Source organism: Rutidosis leptorrhynchoides, chromosome 3, assembly GCF_046630445.1.
Source record: "Rutidosis leptorrhynchoides isolate AG116_Rl617_1_P2 chromosome 3, CSIRO_AGI_Rlap_v1, whole genome shotgun sequence".
NCBI lineage: Eukaryota > Viridiplantae > Streptophyta > Magnoliopsida > Asterales > Asteraceae > Rutidosis > Rutidosis leptorrhynchoides.
This window is the reverse complement of record NC_092335.1, coordinates 655,627,173-655,653,115: the sequence shown is the minus strand read 5'-3', so window position 1 is coordinate 655,653,115 and position 25,943 is coordinate 655,627,173. Positions and strand designations below refer to the sequence as shown.

The 25,943-nt window shown below is 30.8% G+C and overlaps 1 non-coding gene across 1 annotated transcript; it reads left to right on the top strand.

Moving 5' to 3' along the window:
• Positions 1-18,054: 18,054 nt before the first annotated feature.
• Positions 18,055-18,161, top strand: LOC139903489 (small nucleolar RNA R71). The gene has a single exon (XR_011778305.1). It is a non-coding gene; the product is annotated as a small nucleolar RNA R71 (small nucleolar RNA).
• Positions 18,162-25,943: the final 7,782 nt, after the last annotated feature.

Here is a 25,943-nt window from a genome sequence, read left to right as displayed (position 1 = left end):
ACAAACCCCATCCAAAGTACCGGATGCTTTAGTACTTCGAAATTTATATCATATCCGAAGGGTGTCCCGGAATGATGGGGATATTCTTATATATGCATCTTCTTAATGTCGGTTACCAGGTGTTCACCATATGAATGATTTTTATCTCTATGTATGGGATGTGTATTGAAATATGAAATATTGTGGTCTATTGTTACGATTTGATATATATAGGTTAAACCTATAACTCACCAACATTTTTGTTGACGTTTAAAGCATGTTTATTCTCAGGTGAATACTAAGAGCTTCCGCTGTTGCATACTAAAATAAGGACAAGATTTGGAGTCCATGTTTGTATGATATTGTGTAAAAACTGCATTCAAGAAACTGATTTCGATGTAACATATTTGTATTTGTAAACCATTATGTAATGGTCGTATGTAAACAGGATATTTTAGATTATCATTATTTGATAATCTATGTAAAGCTTTTTAAACCTTTATTTATGAAATAAAGGTTATGGTTTATTTTAAAAATGAATGCAGTCTTTGAAAAACGTCTCATATAGAGGTCAAAACCTCGCAACGAAATCAATTAATATGGAACGTTTTTAATCAATAAGAACGGGACATTTCAAGACAGGTGATTAAGCTTTAGGCCATAGACTCACTGATTTGAGTTTTGATGAAAAAGTTATTTGAAACTTGAGGTTTTCAAAATTTAGGTTTTTGAAAATTCAACAAATCAGTGTATGACTGAAAAGCTTAATTCCACACTTAAAGTGTTGGCCGCCTTTAATTTTAAGACTTTTGAAATAATGTAGCAAATAGTGTATTTAAGCTAAAGACAAGTGGGAGAAGTGATTTCGTCTTAAGAAACGTTGAAAATTTTATTTTAAGTTTCACTTTTCACTTATTCAATTAACCTAATTATCCTAATCTAACTACTACTAAAGCTATATAAAAATAAAAACACATGGGTTGCCTCCCGAGAAGCGCTTGTTTTTGTTCGAGTCATGAGCCTGAATCTAGCCTTATTTCTCAGGAAATCTAGGCGGCTCCCTTGCATCCATCCATAGACACAAGAGGTAATATTGGAACATACCGATGAGATTGAAGCGGGCATAGAATAAGGTATGTCCAATGAGAGGAGAAGGAAGTTTGAAGCGAATGCTTTGTTTAACTTGAGGTATAACAAAGCTATCAACTTCTTTTACCGCCTTTATTGGAACCGGGTGGTTAAAGGGGTCCTCATCACTCCATGATGTGTATGTCATTATGTATTTGAGTGATGGTTTATAGGGTAGCCTTGACGCAAAACCTGTGACGACCCGAAAATTTCTGACCAAATTTAAACTTAATCTTTATATGTTTCCGACACGGTAAGCAAAGTCTGTGATGTTAAAATCTCAAAAACTTTGAAAACTATGTTCATGTGTTCAATTAAACTTTGACCATGCCCGACGATTCACGAACAGTTGTTTGTAAATAAAATGTATACATAAAAATATATATATTATTTCGAAGTTATTAAATATAATTTAAGCATTAGAATTATTTATGTAAAATAAAAATACAAAATAATTAAGTGCAATTTAAAATGAAGTTATATATATATATATATATATATATATATATATATATATATATATATATATATATATATATATATATATATATATATATATATATATATATATATATATATATATATATATATATATATATATATATATATATATATGTATAGGTATAAATTCTATGTATAATTAATAGTAAATGTATTTTGTAATATATGTAGAAATTATAAATAATGGATATTCAATAAAAGTTATTGTATAATATATGATATTACATAACTAATAATATATAATACAAGTTAAAGTATAGTTATTAACATTATTAATTAGTACCTCATTACGATTAAAAAATAAACATTTACATTAATATTAATATCAGTATTATAAATATTATTATACATAAGTATGGAATTTGATACATTTGATTTATTATATCATTATTATTATTAATACTATTATTATCAATATGGTTATAAATAATAGTAAAATTATAATCTTAGTTACCATAATCAATGTTAATATCATTATTATTATAGTTATTAGGAAATGACACAAATTATTTTTATTAATAAATAATATTATTATTATTCTTATGATTATTCATATTATTATTATTAATAATATAATCACTACAAATATTATATTTAGTATTATTATTATACTTAAATGTTTAATAGTATTAATTATTTAAAAAAAAATATAAAAACAAATTTTTATACATGTCACGGATGCAAATTTCACAAATTCAACATTAACTATATTAGATTGATACTAACTTTCTTCTATTGGATTCATCTCAATATATATAGTACAAATCAGTAGCGATATATTCGATTTTATTGTACTTTTATTATTATTATTTTTTTACTTGTCTGATTGAGAAAATCTGAACCACGTTCTCGAAATAATTGATCAATACAGCTGTTACATAAATCATTCATTCCACATTTACATTACTTTACAATCACAGACACAATGCGAATTTTAATTGAAATTAAAATAGAGTTTCTTATTTATTTTTCTTCGGTTTCAGCCGATACCTCTGTTTCATTGTGATTACTATCAAAATTTGAAATTTAAGTGCTTTTTAAAATCTATGAATTCAGTTATGTTAGGAACCTTATATTCCAACTATCTGTAAGTTTTCAATGTCCAATTTATTCTATCAAGTTTAAATTCAAGAGTCAAAGTTGGGATTTTTTAAAAGTCAACAAACGTTCATTGAACGAATTCATGTTATCTGTTGTGATTTGAATCCAATTAACGATCTCATAAGTTTCCTTAAACGATTTACAAACCATTTTGTGTAGAAATCGTGATCCAAAAACATCTAGATCTCAAAAATCGAATTTATGTTCTTCATTGTGTTCATCGACTATTTTAGCTATTCTTTTAATTGATTTCTGTTTTAATTGACTTACACAATTCTTAAATGTTTCTGTATCACTAATAAGTCCTAAAACGAATTATAATTTACGATTATGAATTGGGTTAGGTTTGATTCGATCATGATTTAAGTTTTATTTATTTATTTTTTATTTTTTTCGAAACAGTTACAGTAATATTTTTTTATATATTTATTTTATTTTTCTTTTCTGCTAAATCACAAACACAATAAACATTTTTGTTCTAATTCCCGTATCAATTAAAGGCTTTAAAGGTGTTGTTTGATTACACTAGAAAATCTTGAGTCGTTTGATTTTGAGAAGGTGAAGATGGATACAGAATATTATATTTGATATATAGATATAGGTGGTGTGTATATTCAGAAAAACAGAATTTGGTTCCATGGTTTAAGGTGTTGATGGGTAACCGGGAGGTCTCGGGTTCGATCCCTGCTTGGTGCAATCCTTTTTAAAATGGCCTTCTAAGGTAGTTTTTTTATATTAACAATTATTATTATTATTATTGTTATTAAAATTATTATTATTATTATTATCATTGTTATTACAAATTATTATTGTTATTGTTATTATTATTAGTATTATTATTATTAGTAGTATTATTAAGTATTATAGATAAAAGTATTATTAAGATCATCATTATTATAATTATCAATATTGTTATTATTAGTAATATAATTATTATTAGTATTACTATTGAAATTATTATCATTAGTATTAAAATGATCGATTAAAGTATTATTATTATTACTAACATTAAGTATTGGAATTAACGGTATTATTTTCATTAATATTAGTATTAATATCATTATTATAGTTATTAAGGTTATTATGATTAACATAAGTATTATTATTAACAATAACACTGTTATTATTAATATTATCAATATTAATAAAGTTATTATTATTATCATTAGTAAAACATTAATATCAAGACTATCATTTTTTTTTTACAAATAAATATTTTGTACATAAAAACACACTTATTATATATACTATAATTATATTAATATTTCATATAACTATATGAAAAACATGTTAACATTATATAAATACTTACATATAACGAATTAGGTATTTTAAATATAATACTAAATATATATAAATACTAATGTAACTATATTAATCATTTTAGATAAATATACAAAATAAACATATATAACACATAATATAAGATATAACATAAGTATAAGTATATGATTTTAAATGAAATTTAGTATAAGTTTTATATAACTACAATTACATAAATAACATATATTAATAAATGAAATTATGTGATTTCCATTATATGTTTTAATAGATATATACTTGATATAGGTTCGTGAATCCAAGGCCAACCCTGCATTGTTCAGTTGTTCAATGTCGTCATATGTATACAGTATTGTGAGTTTCATTACTCCCTTTTTAAATGCTTTTGCAATATATATTTTTAGGACTGAGAATACATGCGCTTTTATAAATGTTTTACGAAATAGACACAAGTAATTGAAACTACATTATATGGTTGAATGATCGAAGCCGAATATGCCCCTTTTTGCTTGGTAACCTAAGAATTAGGGAACATCGCTAATTTTGAGAATTAGTGCACGCCTAATTGACACGAATCCTAAAGATAGATCTATTGGGCCTAACGAACCCCATCCAAAGTACCGGATGCTTTACTACTTCGATGTTGTTTTTATCATGTCCAAAAAATTTCCCGGAATGATAGGGGATATTCTTATATGCATCTTAATAATGTCGGTTACCAGGTGTTCAATCCATATGAATGATTTTTGTCTCTATACATGGGACGTATATTCATGAGAACTGGAAATGAAATTCTTGTGGTCTATTAAAATGATGGAAATGATTATTTATGTTAAACTAATGAACTCACCAACCTTTTGGTTGACACTTTAAAGCATGTTTATTCTCAGGTATGAAAGAAATCTTCCGCTGTGCATTTGCTCATTTTAGAGATATTACTTGGAGTCATTCATGACATATTTCAAAAGACGTTGCATTCGAGTCATTGAGTTCATCAAGATTATTATCAAGTCATTTATAGTTGGATATATTAGGAAATGGTATGCATGCCGTCAACTTTCGATGTAATGAACGTTTGTCTTTTAAAAACGAATGCAATGTTTGTAAAATGTATCATATAGAGGTCAAGTACCTCGCGATGTAACCAAATGTAATGTATTCGTCCTTATGGATTAGGACGAGTCGTTAGAGTTGGTATCAGAGCGGTGGTCTTAGCGAACCAGGTCTTGCATTAGTGTATTTAACTGATAGTCATTAGGATGCATTAGTGAGTCTGGAATTCGACCGTGTCTGCATGTCAAAAGTTTTGCTTATCATTTTTGTCGAAAATCATCTGTTTATCATCCTTAGGAAATTACCTGCTCATTATTCTTAGTCTAGACATGTTTTATTGCATTGACTGCATGAATAGTGTATAGACAAAATTCATATCTTAGCGTATCTGACAATTCATATCTTAGCGTATCGGTTACTGTAGACCTTGCCTGAAATCTCTCGTAAATTTCTCCGTAATTTAAGGGATCCTGGTACTATATATATCTATGCATATTATGCATTGAGAATACATCCAACTATTAATTGCTGTCACTAAACTCTTCATGTCAAAAATCTTTTTTGTGATCGCGTAAGATGGCCTCTACGAATCGACCACGTTCCTCTGACTCCGAAGACAGTGTGACAAGAGCACATCAACCAATCAACTATCGTGATTACTGGATAAAATGGGGGTGGGTTAGTGACATACTCACCCTATGGAGAAGGGAAGAAGGTACTTCATATCATGAACCGAATCTACCACCTAGCCTTGGAGTACTCGACCCGCTCACCGGCGAACCTGTTTGTAACACCGTTTATACCCTTTTTGCAAGAATTTTTCGTCTTGAGGCTACCATTAATGGAACTAGAGAAGATATCCGACCTCTACCTCACACTGAAAACCAACCAGGGTTAGTAGAAGAAGTTAAAGAACTCCGAGCTCGAGTGTTAACTTTAGAGAGCACGGTACACAATTTGCAAGCACCAGTAGTATCACCAACACAAGTAACATCACCAGCCTCAGCACCAATAGCACTAGTACCACCAACAACAACATCCGCATCACCAGCTTGGACATCTCATTCTGTACCTCGAGTATAATCATCGTTCTATATGACGTTCTACAACATTTATCTTCGTACGACATGATGAATATGTAATCTCTAAATGTTTTAGAGATTATGTACTCTAGTTCTAGCCGTAAATCAGATGAGTTTAATATCATATTAACTCATTAAATCCATGATTACATCTGAAGAAAATATATATGTATATATGTTTTCATAAATATTGTAATTAAAAATTCATGTGTACAAACTGTTAATGGTGAAAATATTTTAACGGGTAGGTAATACCCGAGGAAAATTTAGATTTCACTTTAATAAGTTATACTGTACATTCTTCGAATCTGATTCAACAGTCATTTATTATCCTACTTACATCCACCGATATACGAATCCGTTCACCGCAGAATAACCATTTTCATTCAATTTCATATTTGGATTTTGACCTATCAGAATTCAACAAGTGGCATAATGAAGAAAACATTGGACATAAATAAAATTTGTTAGAAACAAACAAATTAACTATGAGAAAATTTGTTAAGAAACCACGCTAACGAAATCCTAGCTAACTGTTCCTAGCTAACTGTTAATTCCGTATTACATTTTATTTATCACAATTTAATTATCACAATTTTAATTCTCGCAATTTTATTTATCGTCATTTAATTTCTGTTATTTATTTTACGCACTTTAAATATCGGGACACGTATATAAGGTTTTGACATATCATATCGACGCATCTATATATATTATTTGGAATAACCATAGACACTCTATATGTAGTAATGCTCGAGTTCTCTATACAGGGTTGAGGTTGATTCTATAATAATATATATACTTTGAGTTGTGATCGAGTCTGAGACATGTACACGGGTCACGATACATATTAATTAATTTGAATATTATATATTAAATTATTAAACTGCTAACTATGGACTATCAACTATGGACTACCAACATTGGACAATTAATTAAAATATTGATTATAATATATGAAACTAAACAATTCTTCAAGTTTGCCACTTGATTTCATCTTAAACCTCATTTGTATCTTGACGATTACAGTCTGCGTTCAAACCTTTCATGATTCTTGAAAACATCTCAATCAAGAGGATGAACCAACAGCACATCATCTACGGAAGGAAAGATTGATGCATATAGTTATGCACCTGAAAACACTCAGAACCTGAGTAAACGTTTAACACGTATCTGTGCTAATTCCTTTAAGTGTTATTATTATCCAAAATAACTTGGTAATTCCTTTCAAAGTAGCAAATTTTGTCACAGCTCCAGCAAGTCAACTTTAACTTTTCGTTCTAAATAACCTTATTATAACCTTGATATATATGCGTGCTCTTTTATTGTTACCGGTGAACCTTTTATATTCCATCATATTACCAGCAGACGTACCAACAACCTCATTGCTCCTTGGCTTAAATCTCTCTGACAAATCACTATATTTATCTATTGAAGTCTCATCATGTACTCATCCGCATCTTGTAACAAGAATTGCCATACCAATTACCGGGGATCAGCAAATCTGTATTGTGAGTCTCACAACGTTTCCACATCAACAGTTATATGTATCCATATAACATTTATCTCTTAGAACTATGATCTTCCATTCTGAAATTCTGAAAAGCACCCAGTCTGCGAATTAATACTCTGAATTTTGAAAAGTTGAATGAAGCAACAAAAACTGTAAACGACCTCAACAGCCAAAAGTTGATGATAAAGAGTTGTATGTTGACAAAGCTCAGAAAAAGTTTGAAACTGAAAAACTGATTGAGCAAACTACGAAGGAGTCTCTGAACAAATCACAAGGACTAAACTTGCACATTAAGAATTCTGATGATTCTGTTTCTGATGAAATTTTTAGCGAATACCTTGCTTCTGACTCTAAACTCTTGCGGACAAATTTTCTTCACCATCCTTCGATATTAGAAATTCCAAGATATCATCGTATCTTTCATTATAAATATCCTCCATATTTTTGAAGATATTTTCATAACTATTCTTATCTGAAATCATTAATTTCTTCGTGCTATCAGTGTTACATCATATAGAAACTGTTAGTTTCTATATTCTGTAAACTTTCGAGTTTAAAATATGAATGATATTGAAGTAGTGTTGAGAACTGATGCATGAGTTAGTATAATATAATGACACTTGATCAACGTGATTATATTACAGTAAGTCATGCTGAGTTTCTAATGGAATGTGATGATTCACAGATTATAACGTCATCACGTGCCATGTTACATAACTCTTTCATTCTGCCTAACTCCTGAACATATCAAGAAAATATATTCTTGATAGTTCTATTCTCAGTGATTCAAGTAATTTGACAAATCAAATCGTGCGATTATGTTCTTTCTTGTTTAGAACATTAAGTTCATTCGAAACTCCATACTTACGAACTCTGGACCATTACTCGCTTTACTAGAGGTCGAGAAGAGAATAAAAAGGTAAAGAGCTCCATAATATAAGAGAAAATATAAAGTCCAATAACAACGCAGAGGTTACAAACCGTGGATATTAATACGAATAGCAATATAAAGACACGGTAGAATTAAGAATAGTATCACCCCAAGGTAATAGTAGAAGTAAACAGATTCTTCTGGTGGAAGATTAAAAAGAAGGATGACATAAATGATAATTATAAAAATATCAAGGATTAGAAATGGATTAAGCATTTTCACGATCTTTTGGATGTATGAACTAAGAAAGAAAGTATAGGAATGGTGAGAATAATGGAATGGAAGAGTTCAATTTATAGCGGAAATATCAGACAGAGTAATCGAGGCATATCATCGTATTTAATTATAGAGATCTTAATTTTCTTACTCGCCGAAGAATCAAATCTTTTAGATTTCGAAGATTTTCTTTAAATTCCTTGAATTCAGGAATTCAACCCTGACTACGTCAAAAATTAAGACAAATATTTATCTCTCATTTTATTATTTTGTGATAGCTTCACTCTCCGAGTAATCGAATTATTTTATTTATATTACTCAATAATGATAAAACTCTATTTATCAGCTCATATTCGTCAGGAAAACATTTTTATTGTTAGCCATGACCACCTCACTCAAATTTCGGGACGAAATTTCTTTAATGGGTAGGTACTGTGATGACGCAGAAATTTCCGACCAAATTTAAACTTAATCTTTATATGTTTCCGACACGGTAAACAAAGTCTGTGATGTTAAAATCTCAAAAACTTTGAAAACTATGTTCATGTGTTCAATTAAACTTTGACCATGCCCGACGATTCACGAACAGTTGTTTGTAAATAAAATGTATACATAAAAATATATATATTATTTCGAAGTTATAAAATATAATTTAAGCATTAGAATTATTTATGTAAAATAAAAATACAAAATAATTAAGTGTAATTTAAAATAAAGTTTTATATATATATATATATATATATATATATTATATATATATATATATATATATATATATATATATATATATATATATATATATATAAATTCTATGTATAATTAATAGTAAATGTATTTTGTAATATATGTAGAAATTATAAATAATGGATATTCAATAAAAGTTATTGTATAATATATGATATTACATAACTAATAATATATAATACAAGTTAAAGTATAGTTATTAACATTATTAATTAGTACCTCATTACGATTAAAAAATAAACATTTACATTAATATTAATATCAGTATTATAAATATTATTATACATAAGTATGGAATTTGATACATTTGATTTATTATATCATTATTATTATTAATACTATTAATATCAATATGGTTATAAATAATAGTAAAATTATAATCTTAGTTACCATAATTAATGTTAATATCATTATTATCATAGTTATTAGGAAATGACACAAATTATTTTTATTAACCAATAATAATATTATTATTCTTATGATTATTCATATTATTATTATTCATAATATAATCCCTACAAATATTATATTTACTATTATTATTATACTTAAATGTTTAATAGTATTAATTATTTAAAAAAATATAAAAACAAATTTATATACATGTCACGGATTCAAATTTCACAAATTCAACATTAACTGTATTAGATTCATACTGACTTTCTTCTATTGGATTCATCTCAATATATGTAGTACAAATCAGTAGCGATATATTCGATTTTATTGTACTTTTATTATTATTATTATTTTACTTGTCTGATTGAGAAAATCTGAACCACGTTCTCGAAATAATTGATCAATACAGCTATTACATAAATCATTCATTCCACATTTACATTACTTTACAATCACAGACACAATGCGAATTTTAATTGAAATTAAAACAAAGTTTCTTATTTATTTTTCTTCGGTTTCAGCCGATACCTCTGTTTCATTGTGATTACTATCAAAATTTGAAATTTAAGTGCTTTTTAAAATCTATGAATTCAGTTATGTTAGGAACCTTATATTCCAACTATCTGTAAGTTTTCAATGTCCAATTTATTCTATCAAGTTTAAATTCAAGAGTCAAAGTAGGGATTTTTTAAAAGTCAACAAACGTTCATTGAACGAATTCATGTTATCTGTTGTGATTTGAATCCAATTAACGATCTCATAAGTTTCCTTAAATGATTTACAAACCATTTTGTGTAGAAATCGTGATCCAAAAACGTCTAAATCTCAAAAATCGAATTTATGTTCTTCATTGTGTTCATCGACTATTTCAGCTATTTCTTTTAATTGATTTCTGTTTTAATTGACTTACACAATTCTTAAATGTTTCTGTATCACTGATATATAATTTACGATTATGAATTGGGTTAAGTTTGATTCGATCATGATTTTAAGTTTTTTTTTTATTTTTTTTATTTTTTTTGAAACAGTTACAGCAATATTTTTTTATATTTATTTTATTTCTCTTTTCTGCTAAATCACAAGCACAATAAACATTTCTGTTCTAATTCCCGTATCAATTAAAGGCTTTAAATGTGTTATTTGATTACACTAGAAAATCTTGAGTCGTTTGATTTTGAGAAGGTGAAGATGGATACAGAATATTATATTTGATATATAGATATAGGTGGTGTGTATATTCAGAAAAACAGAATTTGGTTCCATGGTTTAAGGTGTTGATGGGTAACCGGGAGGTCTCGGGTTCGATCCCTGCTTGGTGCAATCCTTTTTAAAATGGCCTTCTAAGATAGTTTTTTTTATATTAACAATTATTATTATTATTATTATTGTTATTAAAATTATTATTATTATTATTATTATTATTATTATTATCATTGTTATTACAAATTATTATTATTATTATTATTATTATTATTATTATTATTATTATTATTATTATTATTATTATTATTATTTGTAGTATTATTAAGTATTATAGATAAAAGTATTATTAAGATCATCATTATTATAATTATCAATATTGTTATTATTAGTAATATAATTATTATTAGTATTACTACTGAAATTATTATCATTAGTATTAAAATGATCGATAAAAGTATTGTTATTATTACTAACATTAAGTATTGGAATTAACGATATTATTATCATTAATATTAGTATTAATATCATTATTATAGTTATTAAGGTTATTATGATTAACATAAGTATTATTATTAACAATAACACTATTATTATTAATATTATCAATATTAATAAAGTTATTATTATTATCATTAGTAAAACATTAATATCAAGACTATCATTTTTTTTTTTACAAATAAATATTTTGTACATAAAAACACACTTATTATATATACTATAATTATATTAATATTTCATATAACTATATGAAAAACATGTTAACATTCTATAAATACTTACATATAACGAATTAGGTATTTTAAATATAATACTAAATATATATATAAATACTAATGTAACTATATTAATCATTTTAGATAAATATACAAAATAAACATATATAACACATAATATAAGTTATAACATAAGTATATGATTTTAAATGAAATTTAGTATAAGTTTTATATAACTACAATTTCATAAATAACATATATTAATAAATGAAATTATGTGATTTCCATTATATGTTTTAATAGACATATACTTGATATAGGTTCGTGAATCCAAGGCCAACCCTGCATTGTTCAGTTGTTCAATGTCGTCATATGTATTTTTACTACAAAATACAGTATTGTGAGTTTCATTACTCCCTTTTTAAATGCTTTTGCAATATATTTTTGAGACTGAGAATACATGCGCTTTTATAAATGTTTTACGAAATAGACACAATTAATCGAAACTACATTATATGGTTGAATGATCGAAGCCTAATATGCCCCTTTTTGCTTGGTAACCTAAGAATTAGGGAACATCACTAATTTTGAGAATTAGTGCACGCCTAATTGACGCGAATCCTAAAGATAGATCTATTGGGCCTAACGTGTAGTGTCCCGAACTTTTCCATGTTTATATATATTAATTGAGATTGATATTTACATGATTAAATGTTTCCAACATGTTAAGCAATCAAACTTGTTAAGACTTGATTAATTGAAATAGGTTTCATATAGACAATTAACCACCCAAGTTGACCGGCGATTCACGAACGTTAAAACTTGTAAAAACTATATGATGACATATATATGGATATATATATAGTTAACATGATATTATGATAAGTAAACATATCATTAAGTATATTAACAATGAACTACATATGTAAAAACAAGACTACTAACTTAATGATTTTGAAACGAGACATATATGTAACGATTATCGTTGTGACGACATTTAATGTATATATATCATATTAAGATATATTAATAAATCATGATATCATGATAATGTAATAATTTAACATCTCATTTGATATAATAAATATTGAGTTAACAACATTTAACAAGATCGTTAACTTAAAGGTTTCAAATCAACACTTACATGTAACGACTAATGATGACTTAACGACTCAGTTAAAATGTATATACATGTAGTGTTTTAATATATATTCATACACTTTTGAAAGACTTCAAGACACTTATCAAAATACTTCTACTTAACAAAAATGCTTACAATTACATCCTCGTTCAGTTTCATCAACAATTCTACTCGTATGCACCCGTATTCGTACTCGTACAATACACAGCTTTTAGATGTATGTACTATTCGTATATACACTCCAATGATCAGCTCTTAGCAGCCCATGTGAGTCACCTAACACATGTGGGAACCATCATTTGGAAACTAGCATGAAATATCTCATAAAATTACAAAAATATGAGTAATCATTCATGACTTATTTACATGAAAACAAAATTACATATCCTTTATATCTAATCCATACACCAACGACCAAAAACACCTACAAACACTTTAATTATTCAATTTTCTTTATCTAATTGATCTCTCTCAAGTTCTATCTTCAAGTGCTAAGTGTTCTTCATAAATCCTACAAGTTCTAGTTTCATAAAATCAAGAATACTTCCAAGTATGCTAGCTCACTTCCAATCTTGTAGAGTGATCATCCAACCTCAAGAAATCTTTCTTATTTATAGTAAGATATCTTTCTAATACAAGGTAATACTCATATTCAAACTTTGATTCAATTTCTATAACTATAACAATCTTATTTCGAGTGGAAATCTTACTTGAACTTGTTTTCGTGTCATGATTCTACTTCAAGAACTTTCAAGCCATCCAAGATCCTTTGAAGCTAGATCCATTTGTCTCTTTTCCAGTAGGATTATCCACAAAACTTGAGGTAGTAATGATGTTCATAACATCATTCGATTCATACATATAAAGCTATCTTATTCGAAGGTTTAAACTTGTAATCACTAGAACATAGTTTAGTTAATTCTAAACTTGTTCACAAACAAAAGTTAATCCTTCTAACATGACTTTTAAAATCAACTAAACACATGTTCTATATCTATATGATATGCTAACTTAATGATTTAAAATCTGGAAACACGAAGAACACCGTAAAACCGGACATACACCGTCGTAGTAACACTGCGGGCTGTTTTGGGTTAGTTAATTAAAAACTATGATAAACTTTGATTTAAAAGTTGTTCTTCTGGGAAAATGATTTTTCTTATGAACATGAAACTATATCCAAAAATCATGGTTAAACTCAAAGTGAAAGTATGTTTTCCAAAATGGTCATCAAGATGTCATTTTTTTCGACGGAAATGACTACCTCTTTAGTAATTGACATGTAACTTAATTTTCTGACTATAAACCTATACTTTTCTGTTTAGATTCTTAAATTAGAGTTAAATATGAAATCATAGGAATTTTATTCACTCAAAACGGATTTAAAATGAAGAAGTTATGGGTAAAACAAGATTGGATAATTTTTCTCATTTTAGCTACGTGAAAATTGGTAATAAATCTATTCCAACCATAACTTAATCAACTTGTATTGTATATTATGTAATCTTGAGATACCATAGACACGTATACAATGTTTCGACCTATCATGTCGACACATCTATATATATTTCGGAACAACCATAGACACTCTATATGTGAATGTTGGAGTTAGCTATACAGGGTTGAGGTTGATTCCAAAATATATATAGTTTGAGTTGTGATCAATACTGAGATATGTATACACTGGGTCGTGGATTGATTCAAGATAATATATATCAATTTTTTTCTATACATCTAACGCTGGACAACTAGTTGTAGGTTACTAACGAGGACAGCTGACTTAATAAACTTAAAACATCAAAATGTATTAAAAGTGTTGTAAATATATTTTGAATATACTTTGATATATATGTACATATTTGTTATAGGTTCGTGAATCGACCAGTGGCCAAGTCTTACTTTCCGACGAAGTAAAAATCTGTGACAGTGAGTTATAGTCCCACTTTTAAAATCTAATATTTTTGGGATGAGAATACATGCAGGTTTTATAAATGATTTACAAAATAGACACAAGTATGTGAAACTACATTCTATGGTTGAATTATCGAAATCGAATATACCCCTTTTTATTAAGTCTGGTAATCTAAGAATTAGGGAACAGACACCCTAATTGACGCGAATCCTAAAGATAGATCTATTGGGCCTAACAAACCCCATCCAAAGTACCGGATGCTTTAGTACTTCGAAATTTATATCATATCCGAAGGGTGTCCCGGAATGATGGGGATATTCTTATATATGCATCTTGTTAATGTCGGTTACCAGGTGTTCACCATATGAATGATTTTTATCTCTATGTATGGGATGTATATTGAAATATGAAATCTTGTGGTCTTTTATTATGATTTGATAATATATAGGTTAAACCTATAACTCACCAACATTTTTGTTGACGTTTTAAGCATGTTTATTCTCAGGTGATTATTAAGAGCTTCCACTGTCGCATACTTAAATAAGGACGAGATTTGGAGTCCATGCTTGTATGATATTGTGTAAAAACTGCATTCAAGAAACTTTTTTCGTTGTAACATATTTGTATTGTAAACCATTATGTAATGGTCGTGTGTAAACAGGATATTATAGATTATCATTATTTGATAATCTACGTAAAGCTTTTTAAACCTTTATTGATGAAATAAAGGTTATGGTTTGTTTTAAAATGAATGCAGTCTTTGAAAAACGTCTCATATAGAGGTCAAAACCTCGCAACGAAATCAATTAATATGGAACGTTTTTAATCATTAAGAACGGGACATTTCATAACGAACCCCATCCAAAGTACCGGATGCTTTAGTACTTCGATGTTGTTTTATCATGTCCGAAGGATTTCCCGAAATGATAGGGGATATTCTTATATGCATCTTGTTAATGTCGGTTACCAGGTGTTCAATCCATATGAATTCTTTTTGTCTCTATGCATGGGACGTATATTTATGAGAACTGGAAATGAAATTCTTGTGGTCTATTAAAATGATGGAAATGATTATTTATGTTAAACTAATGAACTCACCAACCTTTTAGTTGACACTTTAAAGCATGTTTATTCTCAGGTATGAAAGAAATCTTCCGCTGTGCATTTGCTCATTTTAGAGATATTACTTGGAGTCATTCATGACATATTTCAAAAGATGTTACATTCGAGTCATTGAGTTCATCAAGATTATTATCAAGTCATTTATAGTTGGATATATTAGGAAATGGTATGCATGCCATCAATTTTCGATGTAATGAACGTTTGTCTTTTAAAAACGAATGCAATGTTTGTAAAATGTATCATATAGAGGTCAAGTACCTCGCGATGTAACCAAATGTAATGTATTCATCCTTATGGATTAGGACGGGTCGTTAGAAAACCCGTCTTTCTTCTTTGTGACTTCGAGTTGGTCGTAATGCTGTACTCTAAGGATGGATGTGGGACGATGGCCATTGACGTCTCCAATGTGGTAGCAATATTAACAGCTACTTCGATGCTAGAATCCCCCATCTCTTTCTTTTTATCTGGTCTCTCCATTTCAAATTCTTCATCCACCTCCTCGTCACTCTGGTAGGGAGTTTCAAGAATAATTGGTTCAGAGAGTTCTTCTAGAACGAAATCCTCTTCAGTCATTAAAAGATCAAAATAAGGTGGGAGTGAAGATTGAGTTGGTGTGAAGTGGTTACTCTTCTTGTCTTCTACTTCTATCTTCTTCTCTTCATTCTCGGAATAGAATGTGACTTTCCTAGTGGAGATGGTATTTACTTCGGCGTTCCTATCAGAAGGACATACAGACTTGTCGATTGTGAAAGTGACCTCTTCTCTACGGGCTCTTAAGGTGATAGTCCGTGAATAAACGTCGACGATCGCTTTGGTTGTATTCATGAAAGGCCTACCTAAGATGATAGGGGTTTTCATGTCTTCTTTATAGTCCATAACCACAAAGTTGGCCGAAAAGAGGAATTTTTCGACCTTAACCATGATGTTCTCAGCTATTCCCTTAGGATATCTAGTGGATTGGTCAACTAGCTAGATGCTCATTTTGGTAGGGTTAAGGTTTCCAATTTCGAGTCTCTGGAATAGTGAGTAGGGCATGAGATTGATGCTGGCACCAAGGTCAGCTAGAGAATAGATAGTACCAGATTGGTAGATAGAACAAGGAAGATTAAATCGTCCGGTATCCCCTACTTTTTTAGGAAGAGTATTTAAGAGAATGGCTGAACAATCCTCATTCAGCGGGACATTGGGTACTTCGGGTACCTTATCCTTGGTTGATAGCAGTTTCCTAAAATACTTCTTACTATGAGGATTTTTAGACACAGTGTCCAAAAATTTACCATCAAGTTTGAAAGATTTCATCTTGTTATGTCTTTGCTTGAGACAGCTCGGGAATGGAATGGGTGATTTCCCATCGGGTTTAGGTGATGACTCAATGACTACTACCGAACGGGTATTAGTTGGTTTCTTCTCCTTAGAAGAAACTAAAGGTTGGCTATGTGCTATCTTTGATTCATTTTTAGGACAACCTAGAGAATCGAGACGTTGATTTAGCTGGCTTATTTGATTTTCAAGACTACTCAAGTGATTAGTCATGACTAAGTCAGCTGCGTCTTGTCTTGCTGTGATCATGTTGATGATTCGCAGTAGGACATCGTCTGGACTTGTCTCTGGTGGGGTAGTGGGTTTGGTAGGTGGTTTGTGTGGATGAGCTAGGATCTTATCGAAGTAGACAACAGAGTCCTCACATTTAGCCTCGTATACCTTGGTCGGATGTGGGTTAGTACAATTCTGGCATAATTGCACTTGAGACACATGTTGCGGGAGTTTCTTTAGCTCTCTGACTTCTTTGGTGAGGTTTTCTATTTGTTCCGAGAGATATTTTATGGTTTTTATAGGATCGGAGGCGAAAAGCGGTGTTGCTAATGAAATGTGCTCTTCAGTGTTCCAATCGTGATGGTGCATAGTCATCTCCTCGATCAATCTCCAGGCCTCGTTAGTAGTGAAGTTCATGAAGTTACCTTGAGAAACAGCATCAAGAGTAGACTTGTTGTTCTGATTCAGACCTTTGTAGAAGGTCAAAATCTGATCAGAGCTCTCAAAACGGTGATTCGGGCATCTTCGAAGCAAGTGTTTGAATCTTTCCCATGCAGTGTAGAGTGATTCATCGCATACTTGTTGAAAGTTTACGATGTCATTCCTAAGTCTGATTTGTTTTGATGGGGGAAAGTACTTGATTAAGAAAGTTGTTGCCATTTCCTCCCATGAGGTGATAGAGTTGGGTTCTAACCCCTCGAACCAGGCTTTTGCATGAAGAGTTAAGGAATAGGGGAATAAATACAGATGAACTATATCTTGTCCAACCCCGTTTTGCTTATATGAGTTGGATAAGGAGAGAAATCTATCTAAGTGAGAGTTGGGATCGTCAATTGGTAATCCATGGAATAGACAATGATTCTGAATGAGTTGTATGATGCTATGCTTAAGCACAAAAGACACTCCGTTGACCTCTGGATAGAGTATCGGTCCTCCTTGTCTATCTAACGAGGGTTTGGTGATGTCAGCGAGAGTGATGCATGCAGCCATCATTGAACTATCGTCAGGTAAGTGTGGATCTCGTCAGATGGGTACAATGTATGATATCGGATAGAAGATAGGATGTGTCAGAAGAATTCTTAGCGGTCTAAGTAGGTTCAACCATCCTATAGGTTCACTAATAAGGAAGTCCATTTTAAAATTTTTAATTAATCTAAATTAAGCTAATATTATCTAACCTAACTACGGAAAACTAGTAACTTATGACAAAGCTAGTCTCAGTCAAAAGGGTCTCTTAAAAACTAACTAATCTAAACAGGCTCCGAATCGTACTACCGCTCCCCGGCAGCGGCTCTAAAAATTAACTACTCTCCTGATATGCCTGCATCAGACGATTTATTTATGCGGTGTCGTTAGAACGCAAAACGTTAATTCAGGATATCAACAGAAGAAGTTAAATATTTAATTTATATATGCTGGGCCTAAATCTATTATTCCTTCCTATGGGTTAGCAAGGGAAAATATGACCTAGGCTCGTTCCTTGAGCGGTCGAATTTAAAGCGGAGCTTATCTAGATAATTTAGTAATTAAGATTGGGTTTATACACAATTTAGTATCTAAGACTAGTGGTCAGGTACACCTTGTGTGGAGAGGCAGGATCCTTTTGGTCCCAATAAATTGGTGACTGTTCAGAAAATCCAACAACCAAGTCCAACCGATTTATTCTAGACACCACTTTTATCCGGAATATCAAATTGTGTAAAGGCAATAGTTGGGTTGAATAGTTTATATAATTGTAATTAAGATATTAAAGCAATATAATTAAAATAAGCTAGCTAGCATGCAACAGCTAAGGACATAGAAGACGTGGTTCACCATGATTTAAGATAGCGTAGTGTCGGGATGATTATGAGACACTCCTTGGATAGATATACCTTGGTGTGAACACTAGATTCCCTACTAAGCGGTTTTCCAGTTAGCATGTCACGAGGAACTAGGCTTTGAAAATTCTGATCGGATGGACTATGTTCAACTCTCGACGCTTTATCCGGTTTAAGGATATAAGCGGCCCATCTTGGATGCAGTGTATACCTTGAGTGCACGAATAAAGTAGCATAGCCATATATATAGAATATCCAACCTTTCTTAACACCTTAGTGTATCACCCAAGTGAGTGGTTATGATTGTGTTTCGAATCCCTTTCTGTCAATGGTTTGGTAAAATATAAGGGTTTGTAGACAAATTAGAACATCAGATAGTTCCCAGTCATCCTTAAAGATTTATAAGCTTAGTTTGTATTGTAGTGCGTTAAATTCCCATTTATCACTTAAATCAGCCCTTACTTAAATCTACCCAATAAATCCCTTAGTTATCCACCATGTACTAGACTTATAGTGGTTCCATAGTTTCTAACCTTGACCATGCTCAAGTGGTCCTATAGTACATCAACACTGTACTCTACTATTGCAACAGTATTTCCTCGAGTCTTATACTCTTAACCAATGTCTTGATCTGGTCCTATGGTAATTCCCCCTGTACTTTATAGTATTTCCGATGGGTTCATACCTTGATCAATGTATAAACACGGATAATTAATTACCTTATATTTGTTGACTTTATAAAAGGTTTTAATCACGTTTAATGGTGGAAGGACGATAATAACGAGGTTTAAAATCATAGACAGAAAGCGAGTACGAAATGATAATCATCCCTAACTAACATTATTAAATCCTGGCAAACAATCAAGCAATTACTCACACATCATGGCAACAAGCATTTCTAAGATTAATAAATCACAAACATCTAACAAGAATATTATAATAAATTAATAAAAGAAAGGATAGATATTACCGAGTAATGTCTGCAGAATAACACTTGTATTTCTTCATAGTATCCGTAGCGTTACAATGTTCGATAGCTTCTACTACTAACTACATACTAATCTCCTGTTGATCACTAGAGAGCGACAATAGAGAGATAATTACATTATTCCTAATCCCTGTACTTTTCTCTCTCTAGAATCTATAGAGAGAAAGTATAGAGAGAACTAATCTCCTATAGATCACTAGAGAGTGACTATAGAGAGATATTAGAGAGAGAAGTGAAGAATTGGAGTGTGTTGAAATGAGAAATGAAGCCCTCCTTTTATAAGCAAAGATGATGGCAAAATTGTAATTTTTTGGCTGAAAAACGGCTTGCCGCTTGGCAGGCCATTTGGCAGGCGTATGCGAGCCAGGAAAGCCGTTTTTGATGCCCGTTTGCTGACATACCGTTTTCAAGCCTGGCAGGCCGTTTGGCATGGGGTTTGGCAAGCGGTTTGCTGGATCGAACTTGTCTTTCACCGTTTTCGCTCTAGAATTTTCATTTTAGCTCTGTTTTTGACGATTCTTGCGCCCACGCGTTCATAACTGAATATCCTACAACATGAGATTAAGTAATTAAACTTATCCAAAAATTATAAAATAAGTTAGTTAAACGCGAGTTAATCGTCTTAGCCGGTTTTGCTCGTTTTTCCTCGTTTTTCATCCGTTTTTAGTGATTCTTGAAACATAGCCTTTGTAATTACTAAATCTACCAAATTAACCAACAAAGTGATTATTTTGGTGATAAAGTTTGGAACTTTGTTGTTTTAGGGCTCAATATCGGGGGTAAAAACGTGACTTTTTGAACGATATCAAGAGGGTGTTCAGTTTTGCTTAGGTGAAACTGCAGAGGGTAATAATAATAATAATAATAATAATAATAATAATAATAATAATAATAATAATAATAATAATAATAATAATAATAATAATAATATGGAATAAGGGGTTCATTGGATAGTTGGTGGGTAGTTGATCCCTTAGGTATTGTGGCTTGAAATCATTCAGTAATTAAGGAACTCTTATGGATTTAACCCAGTAGAAGGACCAAGACGAGAAGGTACGGGTTCTATATGAGGAGTAAGATGTGATAGGTACGGGTCGCCCTACTTCGCAATATGATTCTTTTGGCGGTGAAATAGGTGAGTTATGGTAAAATAGATTAGAAAGTTCAGTTATTACCCTTCAGAGGCAGTTTTGGATGGATGGTTCAGTGTATGGGACGCGGAGCATTTCGGTGTTCATCAGATCAGAGGTGGAGTTCTGGGGCGGAGTCTGGGGTACAGATTTCTTCAGCCGGGTAATCTTCTACTCTTGTGGTCGGACAAGAGAGAAGGAAACCCACAGTAGATACAGTTGGAGCATACCATATGTATCAGAGTCTGGTGATACATATGACGACTCGACGGACGGTACGTGTTTAGTACATCTTTGTAATTTTTATTATTACAGTTTGGTAATATGTAGTTGAATATAGTAAGTCGTCAATGTAGAAATGTATGTTAGACATTTGTTGCTTGATATAGTGGAAACTGTTTGGATGGCCTTAGACTAGTTTCCTGCTTAGTAGTGGATAATGGCTTAATTATTGTAATAGGTTGTCATGCTAGTTGAGATAGGTTATTTGTAATGCGTGCAACTTGTTTATGTGTTACTATTGTTATAATAGTGCCATGCCTTAGGTATTGTATAAATATCCTGAATGCGATTGGCCTGTTAGTCCAGATTTAGTTTATGCTGCTATGAATGATCCGTTAGTGGGAACTAAGACTTGTAGGAAGTCTTTTTCTTTATCATTGGCTGTTAATTGGTGGGACACATGTAGTGACCTGTATGGACTATTTTAGGGTTGTAGTCCCCTTATGTCTTGACCAGAGACTTGAGCCTTAGTTACTGGCCTTTTGAGACATAGTCAGTATGCTTAATAGACAGTGACAGAACCAATAGATGAGACTGGACCAGTAGTATCCTAGTATAACGTTGACCTTACTGTACTGCTATACGTGGCCGGTCTAAATGAGTAAGACTAGCCTTATAGTACCGTTACAAGATATAGTTAGTGGTATAGCACCTGTAGTGTTGTAGTGTGTGGACCTATGTGACCCTTAAATATAGGCGTGGGAGATGCTTTTTGATTGGTTTCCTTGTAAGTTAGAAGAAATCTTGACCTGAGTGGGGATTTGTGATGATTTGGATTATGTCAAGTCTTGATAAGATATGTACACATGATTAGCACCGTGATCAGAATACGGTTAAGACAAAATTATTAATCTGGTAGTTCGATAAGGACTTTGTGATCATTATGACTTACGAGAATTCAAATAGCAATTTCAGGATTAATAATGATGTTGCGAAAGAAGATATAATATAATTGAGATTGAACCAGAACCGAGTTTAGGTGTTTACTTTCTAGACTTTGTTGATTTGATAGTCTTGGACAGAAAAACGTACTGGTTTGAGATATATTTATTTTTATTGGGTTATAACTACCAACGACTAGAGAAAATCGAATTTGATGGATTGGTGAGCTCAATTAGGATCTCGCTCCGAAATACTCGAAATGAAAGTGTGATTTAAGATGATGTATTACGTCTGGTTGCGGGAATACATTGTAGTAAATCACACAGTAGTTTCGAGAGTCGAAGGAGATGTAGCGAGTGATAGACCGGAGGTGGATGTAGTGACCCGAACTTTTCCATGTTTATATATATTTATTGAGATTGATATTTACATGATTAAATGTTTCCAACATGTTAAGCAATCAAACTTGTTAAGATTTGATTAATTGAAATATGTTTCATATAGACAATTGACCACCCAAGTTGACCGGTGATTCACGAACGTTAAAACTTGTAAAAACTATATGATGACATATATATGGATATATATATATATAGTTAACATGATACTATGATAAGTAAACATATCATTAAGTATATTAACAATGAACTACATATGTAAAAACAAGACTACTAACTTAATGATTTTTAAACGAGACATATATGTAACGATTATCGTTGTAAAGACATTTAATGTGTATATATCATATTAAGAGACATTCATACATGATAATATCATGATAATATAATAATTTAAAATCTCATTTGATATTATAAACATTGGGTTAACAACATTTAACAAGATCGTTAACCTAAAAGTTTCAAAACAACACTTACATGTAACGACTAACGATGACTTAACGACTCAGTTAAAATGTATATACATGTAGTGTTTTAATATGTATTTATACACTTTTGAAAGACTTCAATACAATTATCAAAATACTTCTACTTAACAAAAATGCTTACAATTACATCCTCGTTCAGTTTCATCAACAATTCTACTCGTATGCACCCGTATTCGTACTCGTAAAATACACAGCTTTTAGATGTATGTACTATTGGTATATACACTCCAATGATCAGCTCTTAGCAGCCCATGTGAGTCACCTAACACATGTGGGAACCATCATTTGGCAACTAGCATGAAATATCTCATAAAATTACAAAAATATGAGTAATCATTCATGACTTATTTACATAAAAACAAAATTACATATCCTTTATATCTAATCCATACACCAACGACCAAAAACACCTACAAACACTTTCATTCTTCAATTTTCTTCATCTAATTGATCTCTCTCAAGTTCTATCTTCAAGTTCTAAGTGTTCTTCATAAATTCTACAAGTTCTAGTTACATAAAATCAAGAATACTTTCAAGTTTGCTAGCTCACTTCCAATCTTGTAAGGTGATCATCCAACCTCAAGAAATCTTTGTTTCTTACAGTAGGTTATCATTCTAATACAAGGTAATAATCATATTCAAACTTTAGTTCAATTTCTATAACTATAACAATCTTATTTCAAGTGATGATCTTACTTGAACTTGTTTTCGTGTCATGATTCTGCTTCAAGAACTTCGAGCCATCCAAGGATCCGTTGAAGCTAGATCCATTTTTTTCTTTTCCAGTAGGTTTATCCAAGGAACTTAAGGTAGTAATGATGTTCATAACATCATTCGATTCATACATATAAAGCTATCTTATTCGAAGGTTTAAACTTGTAATCACTAGAACATAGTTTAGTTAATTCTAAACTTGTTCGCAAACAAAAGTTAATCCTTCTAACTTGACTTTTAAAATCAACTAAACGCATGTTCTATATCTATATTATATGCTAACTTAATGATTTAAAACCTGGAAACACGAAAAACACCGTAAAACCGGATTTACGCCGTCGTAGTAACACCGCGGGCTGTTTTGGGTTAGTTAATTAAAAACTATGATAAACTTTGATTTAAAAGTTGTTATTTTGAGAAAATGATTTTTATTATGAACATGAAACTATATCCAAAAATTATGGTTAAACTCAAAGTGGAAGTATGTTTTCTAAAATGGTCATCTAGACGTCGTTCTTTCGACTGAAATGACTACCTTTACAAAAACGACTTGTAACTTATTTTTCTGACTATAAACCTATACTTTTTCTGTTTAGATTCATAAAATAGAGTTCAATATGAAACCATAGCAATTTGATTCACTCAAAACGGATTTAAAATGAAGAAGTTATGGGTAAAACTAGAGATTGGATAATTTTTCTCATTTTAGCTACGTGAAAATTGGTAACAAATCTATTCCAACCATAACTTAATCAACTTGTATTGTATATTATGTAATCTTGAGATACCATAGACACGTATACAATGTTTCGACCTATCATGTCGACACATCTATATATATTTCGGAACAACCATAGACACTCTATATGTGAATGTTGGAGTTAGCTATACAGGGTTGAGGTTGATTCCAAAATATATATAGTTTGAGTTGTGATCAATACTAAGATACGTATACACTGGGTCGTGGATTGATTCAAGATAATATTTATCGATTTATTTCTGTACATCTAACTGTGGACAACTAGTTGTAGGTTACTAACGAGGACAGCTGACTTAATAAACTTAAAACACCAAAATATATTAAAAGTGTTGTAAATATATTTTGAACATACTTTGATATATATGTATATATTGTTATAGGTTTGTGAATCAACCAGTGGCCAAGTCTTACTTCCCGACGAAGTAAAAATCTGTGAAAGTGAGTTATAGTCCCACTTTTAAAATGTAATATTTTTTGGATGAGAATACATGCAGGTTTTATAAATGATTTACAAAATAGACACAAGTACGTGAAACTACATTCTATGGTTGAATTATCGAAATCGAATATGCCCCTTTTTATTAAGTCTGGTAATCTAAGAATTAGGGAACAGACACCCTAATTGACGCGAATCCTAAAGATAGATCTATTGGGTTTAACAAACCCCATCCAAAGTACCGGATGCTTTAGTACTTCGAAATTTATATCATATCCGAAGGGTGTCCCGGAATGATGGGGATATTCTTATATATGCATCTTGTTAATGTCGGTTACCAGGTGTTCACCATATGAATGATTTTTATCTCTATGTATGGGATGTGTATTGAAATATGAAATCTTGTGGTCTATTATTATGATTTGATATATATAGGTTAAACCTATAACTCACCAACATTTTTGTTGACGTTTTAAGCATGTTTATTCTCAGGTGA